The 10,584-nt window shown below is 42.1% G+C and overlaps 1 pseudogene; it reads right to left on the minus strand.

The window, feature by feature from the left end:
- Positions 1-232: 232 nt before the first annotated feature.
- Positions 233-3,974, minus strand: LOC147421383 (uncharacterized; annotated as a pseudogene).
- Positions 3,975-10,584: the final 6,610 nt, after the last annotated feature.

Raw genomic sequence — 10,584 nt, forward strand, 5'->3', positions numbered from 1 at the left:
CTTTGCTACGAGCCTGCTCAGAGGGAGAAACGGCCATGCAGCCCACGCTTGGGGAGCTTGACACAATTGGATCAGTGCTCCAACTTAGATGGTCTCCAAGCCCATCAAATCCGATTCAATGCTCGTCCCCAAGCCCCGTTTTTTTTCTTACTGCAACAATATATATTCTGGCAAGGTGGACGATTAAAGGGTGGTAACCAATAGTAGCTCTTCTAAAGAAGAAGCTTTCACTTTATTCAGTATGTTGGACTCGCGCGTCTTTATAAATGCAGGTAGACAAACTATGCAGCAAGCATATGGCAGCTAGTACCCACCACTTTGTGAGCTTCCTTCTTACACAACACCAGTCTCTATTACATGTTTCCAAGAACATCGATCCACCGCTGCCTGCTCTCAATGTCTGTTCACAGACAATCATCACTATATACCCTCCATCAGCTTTGAATTGCAAGCTTTCCCTTGGATGTATGAAATGATAGTGGTGGTAATGATGATGATGATGGTGATGCACAATCCCTTTGCTAGAGTGCTTCTTAGCACTGCTGTAGGTGAGCATGTAATCACTTGATGCAGAAATCTGATGCTCTCGGCACGACGGTGGTGATTTCGAGTGGTTGTGCACAAGCTGCATTGCAGGTGGCGACGACAGTAAGCTTTGGTAACCTACATTGGATGAAGTTTCACCAACGGCAATGATGTCAAGAGGAGCTGGGGAGGAGCGATGCATTTTGAATGAGAAAAGCTGGTGTAGGTGGGATGGGATATGGCTTTGCTTATGTGCAGGTACATTTGCATCATGAGAGGAAGATGCCTCTACATTGTCACCGGTGCTACTAGAAGCAACATGGTGAATGTATGCAGAAGAGAGGGAGTGTGTTAAGTGTGCAATTTGATGAAATGCATTAGAGAGAGAGAGAGAGTGAGGGAGGTGGGAGAGATGGTGTCGAGCATTGGATATGCTGTGAGGCAGATGATGAAGGGCATGAGAGAAGCTATGGGGCAAGTGAGGCAAATGATGCATAGCATTGGAAAAGCTATGGGGTAAGCGTGGCATTAGCAAGCTTGGTTGTCGACGATGGCGACTGCACTGTGGCACAGACTTTGTGTTGCAATTGATATTGTTGCAGCTAGTGCTCAAGCTGTTAATGTCAGGTGAGTCAGTATTGTAGAAATAATCATCATTATAACAAAGCATTTCACTAGTGCAATCGCACGCAAGTGACATGTTTGTGGTGTGAGGTGACCACTAAAGCAGGTCATGGAGAGTATGCTTGTTGTGCGATGCGGCCATTGCCAGTGCGGCACCACAACCTTTAGAAGCATGCATATCTTCTGCACTCTCTTTGGCTATGGACATGCTCTCTCTACTATCCAAGGCCACCTTATGATGAGACACATTTCCTACCTTGAGAGTACTGTTTTTTGCTAATAGCCTCAAGATCCAGTACCTTTTGCACTTGATCAATTTAGAAATATTCCTTCAGCTCCTGCTTATCATCATGAGCAGCTAAATTTAATAGACCATCAACATGAGCTTCCTTTAAACCATGATCAAGATTAGCTTCCCTAACATAAAAAACAATAGCCTCCTCTACTCCTGGATCATCATCGAGAGCATCCTATCATTCGGCGCAATGTCCACCTTCAGTATACAGCAGCGGCTTGTGCTTCCTCAACATTGCCTGCACCAAAAGAGTTAAAAAGAGAGCTCTTGTGACTAATTGCAGCACTAGTACCTTGCCCAAAGAGGGATATCAAAGAGGCCAACTCATCGTCTACATACTAAGAGGACGTACTCTTTCTGTTGCTGATTCCAAAGAGACTATCCAATCAGTGCTTGTGATGCAGTGGAGGATCATCTACCGGCAACACGGCACGATGTAGAAAAGGCAGCGGTGGATGCGAGCAGGATGTTGAAGGTAGATTAGATAATGATGTGGAATACAATATGTGATCAGCATGTGCTGCATCAAGTAAGTGTGGGGCGTCATTATATGAACCACACATGAGCTGATGATCTTCCTCATAAAAAATGAAGATTGTGGACAAGCAGCACCAGAGCCGACGCATCACCATCGACTCACCCCCGCAAGTTTGTCTGCTTTCTCCTTGAAGCGTGAAGGTGGCAGGCATCTAGCCTTGCTAGCTTTGTGCTTAACATGAGCCATTCATTTACTACTCTCTTGATTGTCATATCCTCTATTATTTTCAGTTGTGCTTATTCTCTGCATATACTTCCCCCTCAACATGAGAGCAATGCTGCTACTAGCTTGTATGCAAAGCGAGGCACCACTGGTCTAATCACCTCGCAACATACATTCGCTACCTTGTGACCACTCTTGATATTGCCACTCCCCATTCCTTTGTCCTAGTGCAGGCCGCCATGATTCTTCACCTTGTTTTTCCTTTTTTAAATTTTTGTTTGGTTTATAAGTTTTATAAAGGTTATATTTTCCTTTTAAAATGTAAGTGTCTCTTTTCATCATTGCAATTTGGCTCCTTTATTTAATGCTCACTTGAATTTTTTTAATTTTTGTTCAATTTATAAATGGGTCTCTTCATTTAAGGATCTAATGACTTTCTTGTCAACTTCTTGATTTTATATATACTTTTTTCCTTGTAAATTTTTTTCTCATTTACAGACAATTTCTAACTAAAAATTTATAAATAGTCCTTAAATGAAAGAATTTTTTCATCACTAAGATTTTTTTTTCAACTTTTCATTTTGATATGCAAATGTCACCTTATTACTTCAATACATGTATTATTATTAGGGATTAGCTTTAGAATTTTTTCACAACTAAGATTTGTTTTTCAACTTTTTGTTTTGATATGTAAATGTCCTCTCGTTACTTTAGTGCATGTATTATTATTAGAGACTAGGTTTAGACATTTTCAATATTCATTTCTATCATAAAGATATTATGGATTTCTTTCATTTACTAGCATGGATCATTTTATTGTGTAATTTGTTTTATTAATATATTTGTACAAGAATTAGATCAATTCCTAAACTCTCACTAATATTTATGCTTTATGTTTTCATGAGGTCAATTAATATAACACTCATACATAAGGGCATTAAAAAAAAAGCAAAGATTTTTGATGCAGTTCCTTTACCATCGAACTGAATTATTTGATGTTCTCCATGTGATAATTGAACGATTTTGGATTTTAATATTTGCATATGGGAGTGCCTCCCCACTCTTGCACTTCGTTGGAGTTGAGGTAGCTCTCTCTCTCTCTCTCTCTCTCTCTCTCTCTCTCTCTCTCTCTTCTCTATAGGCCACCGTAAATCTTTACCTTGTTTATAATAGTATAGATGTACTATGTGCCGAGCATGTTTCTTTGAAAGGGTTTTTAAATTTGGCCTCTTGAGAAGTTGATGGTCATCTTTTCACAAAAGTCGTTAAAAGCCACAAAAGTGGCTTTCTCTCTATAAGATTACATACTACATTCCAACTCACAATTGTGAGTTCTGCACACAAAAAAAAAGATTGCATACTACATATGGGTCCTTTTGCATTTCATTAGTTTATTAATCAAGAAGATTCCTTCTGCCTCGCCTTTACAAAAGAAAAAGTTTGTTCGTCTCTAATTTCCACGTTGCGTTCACTACATTAGGAGGAATACCTGCACGTTGCATCTATTCGAAACCGTTCAAAGCATCCTGGACCTTCCCTTGTTGAGCATAGCCTACGATAAGTGAAGTCCATGGTGATGCAGATCGAGTAATGCCTGAGCTTTCTGAAGCTCCCCACGCTTTGCATACACAGTGACTAAAGCGTCAGAGTATTTCTTCTTAGAAAGGCTCCTTTCTTGCAGCTTGTGGTGTATGTGGGTGCCTTGGTCCACAGTGACATGCTCCTGCTTCACAAACAGCTCCACACGACAGCTCCTATGCAGAGAAATACAACTGCACCCAGGGCATCCTTTGCACGCAATGCCTGATTCCCCGCGTCTTGGGTACCCATGTCAAGTTTGCATCACATATGTGGTTCATTGACAAAGACCTAGCAAATGCTGGTGGATCTCTCTCTCTCTCTCTCTCTCTCTCTCTCTCTCTCTCTCTCTCTCACACACACACACACACACACACACACACACACACACACACACACACACATTGTCATAATAATCAATATCTAATTCTCCTAAATGATTTTCTCATATTAAATTGATCATTTAATGTGGGGAAGTGCCAAGGGAGAAAAAGCTAGAATATTGGTTAAGATAGCAGACCGGCCACAGTAGGGATCCAAAGGAGGGAAAATAGGGATCCAAAGGGGGGGCCATATGCAAAAGAGCCATGTGCAACAATGGGCTAAAAAGACCCTAAGGTTCAGCCCATTAAGACTTCCAAAATGCTAAGGTTCCAAAATTCAAAGGTTGTGTCCAAAGGTCAACCCTAGGGAAAATTGGATGCTTTGTGTGTGCCCTAAAAGTCTTTACACATCCCTACATGGGAGGGGGCGAGCCCCAAAGGTAGGGGATGAGAGAGAAAGCCACACACACACACAGGCTCCCTTTACACAAAGGGAATGAGGGACACATGTCAGCTCCCTAGGCCAGATGCCCACAAGGTGTGCCCAATTCCTATTGGAAGACCCTTGAAGTGGACCAATGAGAATTAAGCTAGAGTAAATATAGTTTAATTAATTTAAAAACATTTAATAAAAGAAACCAATGAGAATTAAGTCTCCTAGAAGACTATTGGGCAATCTCCCAAAGGGTCCAATGAACATTCAGAAGCCCCATGGCTTGCCTGATTTCTATTGGCCAGGAGACAAAGGAGTCCAATGAGAGTTTAGTTTAATTATTTAATTACCTAAAGCTCTCACAAAAGGGGAAAGGGGGACACATGTCAGAAGGCTATCACTTATGCTGCTTAATACCTATTGGCTTGACTTGGGGAGGTCCAATAAGGCAAAGGCCAGACCAAATTAGCAGTTAGGGCTCGCCCAAGAGAGAGAGGGGGCTGATTTTTGCTTGGATTGACACACACACACTCACACTTGACCATGTGTGAAGGAAGAATACTCTATCTCCTCCCAAGCTTTAATGGAGAGCTCATCACCTACTCCAAGCTTGTGAGATAGAAGCCTACATCAACACTCTCTTGGCATGTGGATGCAAATCCAACCAAGAGCCAAGCTTCAATGCATGCTCATCTCCTCTACCAAGCTAATTACTAAGCTAAGCTATGCTAATATGAGTGATTATGTGAGGAGATGTACATCTTTCTCGTAAGATACTCCTTCTTCCTCTCAATCTACTCTCATACCTTGCTAGCTCTCACCATCTTCGAAGGTGTGTGAGGTCTTGGGTCTGAGAACGGGGATAATTCAAGTTGTGTTTGATTAAGTGTTTTGCTTGGTGTATGAAGCTTCCATCTTCATTGCACTAGCTAGTCTTGAAGGAACACAAAGAATTGTATTGTACAATGTCTCTCTTGATGGGAGAAACCATAATACAAAGCCCTTTGGAGGGGGGACCGGCTCCATGCAAATCCGGTCCTCAACTGTTGTCAATAGCTTAATTTCTCTCTCTTTTGAAAGTATTGTCGATGCTATCTAACTAGGTGTTATGCTTTTTGTTGCTCTCTCCACCCAAGCACTCTTGTAATTCTCATTAGGAATCTATTCTAATGAAATGCCCACTATGTTCATGCTAATTTCCGCGACACATAAGTTATTAGGCCATTAAATGTTACATTGGTATCAGAGCTCAAGGTTTCTCTTTTCTTGCTCAAGAAGGGAGGTCCTCAAGCTAGCTACAAATGGTTGGTATTATTAATTGCCTGTGAGTAAGTAGAATAGGGATTTTTCAGCGTTGCAGTGCGCCTGCCTTTGTGAAGTTAACGGGGCATCACCGTCGAGAGCTATGGTCTTAATAGTGGAGTCCTACGGGGCTTGCCTATGTCTTAACCACTGTTGAGCTATTAGAAGCTTGACACGAGCCGGTGCCGTTTTGGTGTCGAAAGACCCTCTCTTCTATTCCTTGCAATTAATGGTATTCGAGCCGCGGGTACAGTAGCTTGAGTGCTTTTTCTAAAGGGGTAAAGAGGAGTAGCAACTAGGGCTTGAAGTGCCAAAGTATACCTAAAAAGTTTACACCTAAAAGTTGTTAGAATGGCTGACAATAGTAAAGAGAGTGAAATTAATGTTGATAACTTTGATTTTGCTCATGAGCAAGCTACTAATGATGCTTCAATGCTTGTTAACTATCTTGTTTCTAGGCTTCAACAAGCCATGGGCAATCCATCTCTCCAAAGTGAAGTGCAACGGCAGCTCCGTGCTCACGGGATTCTCCAAGCTCATCACCATGACGAGAGAACACCTAGGAAGCCTCCTTGTGAGACTACCAAAAGAGGTCTCTCTCCGATTCGGGAAGAAGAAGAGAATCCATATGGAGGGCTCAAGAATTTACTTCTTGATGATGCATCTCCTTCCCAAAGGAGAACTCAAGATCCTTCACCGAAGGAACGAGAAAGAAGCGAGTCTCCCGCCACCTTGGCGGAGATGGCTCCACGAAGACAGCGGGCTAAACGCTCTCCATCACCACCAAAGCGGAGAAGACCATCACACTCTTCTCCACCCAAATTCAAAGAGGATGATAAAAAGCAAGAGAAGAAAAAGGCGAGAAAGAGGACACCCTCTTCTCCATCTTCTTCATCCTCTTCCTCTTATGAAAGCTATGGTGAAGACGACAAAGATCAAGACAAGAAAAAGGCGAGAAAGAGGTCACCCTCTTCTCCACCTTCTTCAAATTCTTCACCTTCTGAAGAAAGTGATGGTGCAACTTTTGAACCATCAAAAAGAAGAGGCCATAGGAAATCCTATGCCGCATGAAGAGGTCGTCCAAGCTGAAGAAATTCAAAGAGGGAGGGAAGAGCATCTCTTTCCTTACCTATGATGGCACCTTCGGTGCTACAGACAAAGTCTTGGCCTTTATCCAGCAATTCGATGCGGCGTTTGGAGATGAGGGCTTCACGGAGTCCTCTAAGCTACGCCATGTAGCTATGCACTTTCAAAAGTCCGCCAGACAATGGTGGTCTAGCCTACGAGCCAACGGTGAAGCTCCACGAACATGGAAGGCTTTAAGAGCTTCCATTATGAAGCAGTTTTTGGCCACCGATGCCAAAGACAAAGTACTCACCGAATGGCGAAGCTTAAAGCTCTCTCCCAATGAATCCATCCACAAATATGTAGACAAGTTTTGGGACCTACAACTCAAAGCCACTGTCTTCAAAAGTTGGATTTTGGAGAGCAAAAGCAACAATTTTGTGCGGGCTTAACCGAAGAAATGGCGGAGTATGTCAACTCCCAAAGGCCACGTACCATATCGGCGGTAATACACCATACTATGGTGGCCTCTCGAATCAATTTCCAAACGGGGGGTAAAAGAACTAATAAGCCCCCGGAAAACAAGGGTTCCAATGAGCCTAAGGGGAAGGACAATGTCCAAAAGTCTCCTAAGGGCAATTCCAACAAAGCTAAAGAAAAGGGAGTCTACAAAGGAAAGAATAAACTCTCTTGAAGAGCTTGAGCGTTATCTTAAGGATAACCGGTGTTTCAAGTGCGGCGAACAAGGGCATGCGTACCGCGCTTGTCCCCAAAAGAACAACCGCCAAGATCCTCCTAGAGCTTCTTTGGTTGAAATCCAAGAGGAGGAGATTCACCAAACTCACCACAAAGGATCTCCTCTATGCCATGCTTGGGGAAATGTAAGAGAACATGATGCTTTTATTCTCTTTGACCCTGGTTCTACTCACAATTTCATATCTATGGAGTTAGCCACCAAGCTAGGCATGCAATCCTATGAGATGGGAGATATCCTACCCGCAGACAGTGCCTTCAAGGGGCAAGAAGCTTTAGTCACTCCCTTAATCGGGAAATTGAGGCTTCATGTCCAAGGCTATGTGGACAAAGAGGACTTCTTTATCTCTCCTCTCAAGCATGAGGATGTAATCCTAGGGGCACCATGGTTTGACCGCCTGGCCGCCGATGTTAAATTTCCTGAAAGGAGAATCTCCTTTAAGTTTAGGGAAAAAGACATGTATATAGATGCTAAGGAGATGGGTAACACCATACCCATTGTACATACACCAGCTTTCAACAAGTCAATAAAGAGCTCTATTTCCGTGTACATGATTTTTGTTAAAGATTCTCAAAATGAACCTGATGCTTTAGCAAAAGAAAATAAAAGCAACCAAAAGGAATTAGAGTTATCCAATTTTCTCAAGGGGTTTCAAGATGTTTTTATTGACGACATCCCTTGTGAGCTACCTCCTAAACGAGGTAATGATGACCATGCAATTGAACTTCTTCCAGGAAGTTCACCGCCTAACAAACCTCCTTATAGAGTTTCTCAAGCTCAACAAGAGGAGATTATGCGGCAAGTGCATGAGTTAGTTGAGAAGGGCATGGTTAGGCCTAGCTCATCTCCATTTTGCTCACCTGTGCTATTAGTGCAAAAGAAAGACGGCACATATCGTATGTGTGTCGACTATAGAGCACTAAATAGGATCACTATCAAGAATAGGTTTCCCGTTCCACGGGTAGAAGACCTATTTGATAAGCTACAAGGATCGACCTACTTCAGTAGGATTGACCTAAAAAGTGGCTATCATCAAATAAGGATAGTTGATCAAGACATTGTAAAGACCGCATTTCGTACTACATTTGGTCTTTACGAATACATTGTCATGCCTTTTGGCTTGACCAATGCACCAGCCACATTCAACCGCTTGATGGAGAAGCTGTTCAGGCCTCATCGAACCTTCACTGGAGTGTTCTTTGATGATATTATCATCTACTCTAATTCATTGGAGGAACACAAGCAACACCTCCAGGTAATATTTCAAGTTTTAAGAGAGAATAAACTCTATGTTAATCGAAAGAAAAGTGAATTTTTCTTGCAAGAGATTCAGTATTTAGGTCACATTATCTCTCAAGATGGCATCCAAATGGATCCATCCAAGTTAGAGGTAATAAAAGGATGGCCTAAACCAAGGAATCTTCATGAACTAAGAAGCTTTATAGGTATGTGTGCATACTATAGACGCTTCATAGAAAAGTTCTCACAAATTGCGAGACCATTACATGACCTAACAAAGAAAAGTGTTAGGTATACATGGTCTGCTAAGGAGAACAATGCTTTCGAAAAGCTTAAAGAAAAGCTATCTCTCAACCTATGCTTACACTACCGGATCTCTCAAAACCATTTGAGGTCCAATGTGATGCTTGTGGTAATTGCCTTGGGGCTATTTTGCTCCAAGAAGGGCACGCCATAGGCTATGAGAGTCGAAGGCTCGACCTTGTTGATCAAGCTCTAGGCATATACAAAAAAGAACTCCTTGCAGTTCTACATGCCTTAGACTCATGGAAGCACTATTTATTGGGGACTCCTTTCATTCTGCGAACGGATCACCAAAGTCTTAAGTACTTCATGACGCAGACCAAGCTCTCCGACAAACAAATGAGGTGGGCAAATTTCCTTTCGCAATTTCATTTTCATATTGCTCACATTGCTGGCAAGCATAATCAAGTAGCCGATGCACTCTCAAGACGACCGAGAGTGAATGCGGTTTCCATAGCAACTCACAATGATCTATCTTCAATGATAGATGAGTATGCTATTGATCCCGATTTTAGAGATGTGATTTCAGCCCTTGCATTAGGGAAGAAAGAAGAACCATTTACTTTACAAGATGGTTATCTTCTCTATGGCAATAGACTATGCGTTACTAACTCACTACGTGAGAAAGTAATGTATGAATCTCATGCTCCCCCATATGCGGGCATAGAGGGATTCAGTCTACCTTAAAGGGAATTGAAACATATTTCTATTGGCCTACCATGAAAGTGAACATACAAGAGTATGTTTCCAAATGTGTGGTATGTCAAAAGACAAAATTTGATAGAGGGAAGCAACCTGGATTGCTTCAACCCTTGCCAATCCCTAATTCACCTGGGAGAGCATATCCATGGATTTTATCTTTGGATTGCCTAAATCTATCCATGGGAATACGGGATATGGACGATAGTAGACAGGTTCAGTAAACAAGCTCATTTTATACCTGTCAAAAAGACTATCAAAGCCCATCAAATGGCAACCCTCTTCATTTCACAAATTTTCAAGTACCATGGCTTGCCAATGTCCATAGTGTCGGATAGAGATCCTAGAATGACCAGTAATTTCTGGAAGGGTCTCTTTGAGAATTTAGGAACAAGGCTAAACTTCTCTTCGGCCTATCATCCACAAACTGATGGCCAAAGTGAAATAGCTAACCTAACCATTCTCGATCTACTAAAAGCCTATGTAACGGAAGTAGATCAAAGATCCCAATGGGAGAAGTACTTACCCTTAGTAGAGTATGCTTACAATAACACTGTACATACTTCCACAGGAAAAGCACCTTTCGAGGTAATTGAGGGAAGATCAAAAAGTCCCTTGCTACTTAAGGTACATGGGAAGATCTTCGCTGCAGATGAGTATAGCCGAGACCTACAAGAATCTTTCCAAAAGATTAAGGATGCTATCTCTATCTCACAGCAAAGGAAAAAGGCTGCTGCTGACAAG

This window comes from Adiantum capillus-veneris, chromosome 28 (assembly GCF_014529385.1).
Source record: "Adiantum capillus-veneris isolate H3 chromosome 28, ASM1452938v2, whole genome shotgun sequence".
Taxonomy (NCBI): Eukaryota; Viridiplantae; Streptophyta; class Polypodiopsida; order Polypodiales; family Pteridaceae; genus Adiantum; species Adiantum capillus-veneris.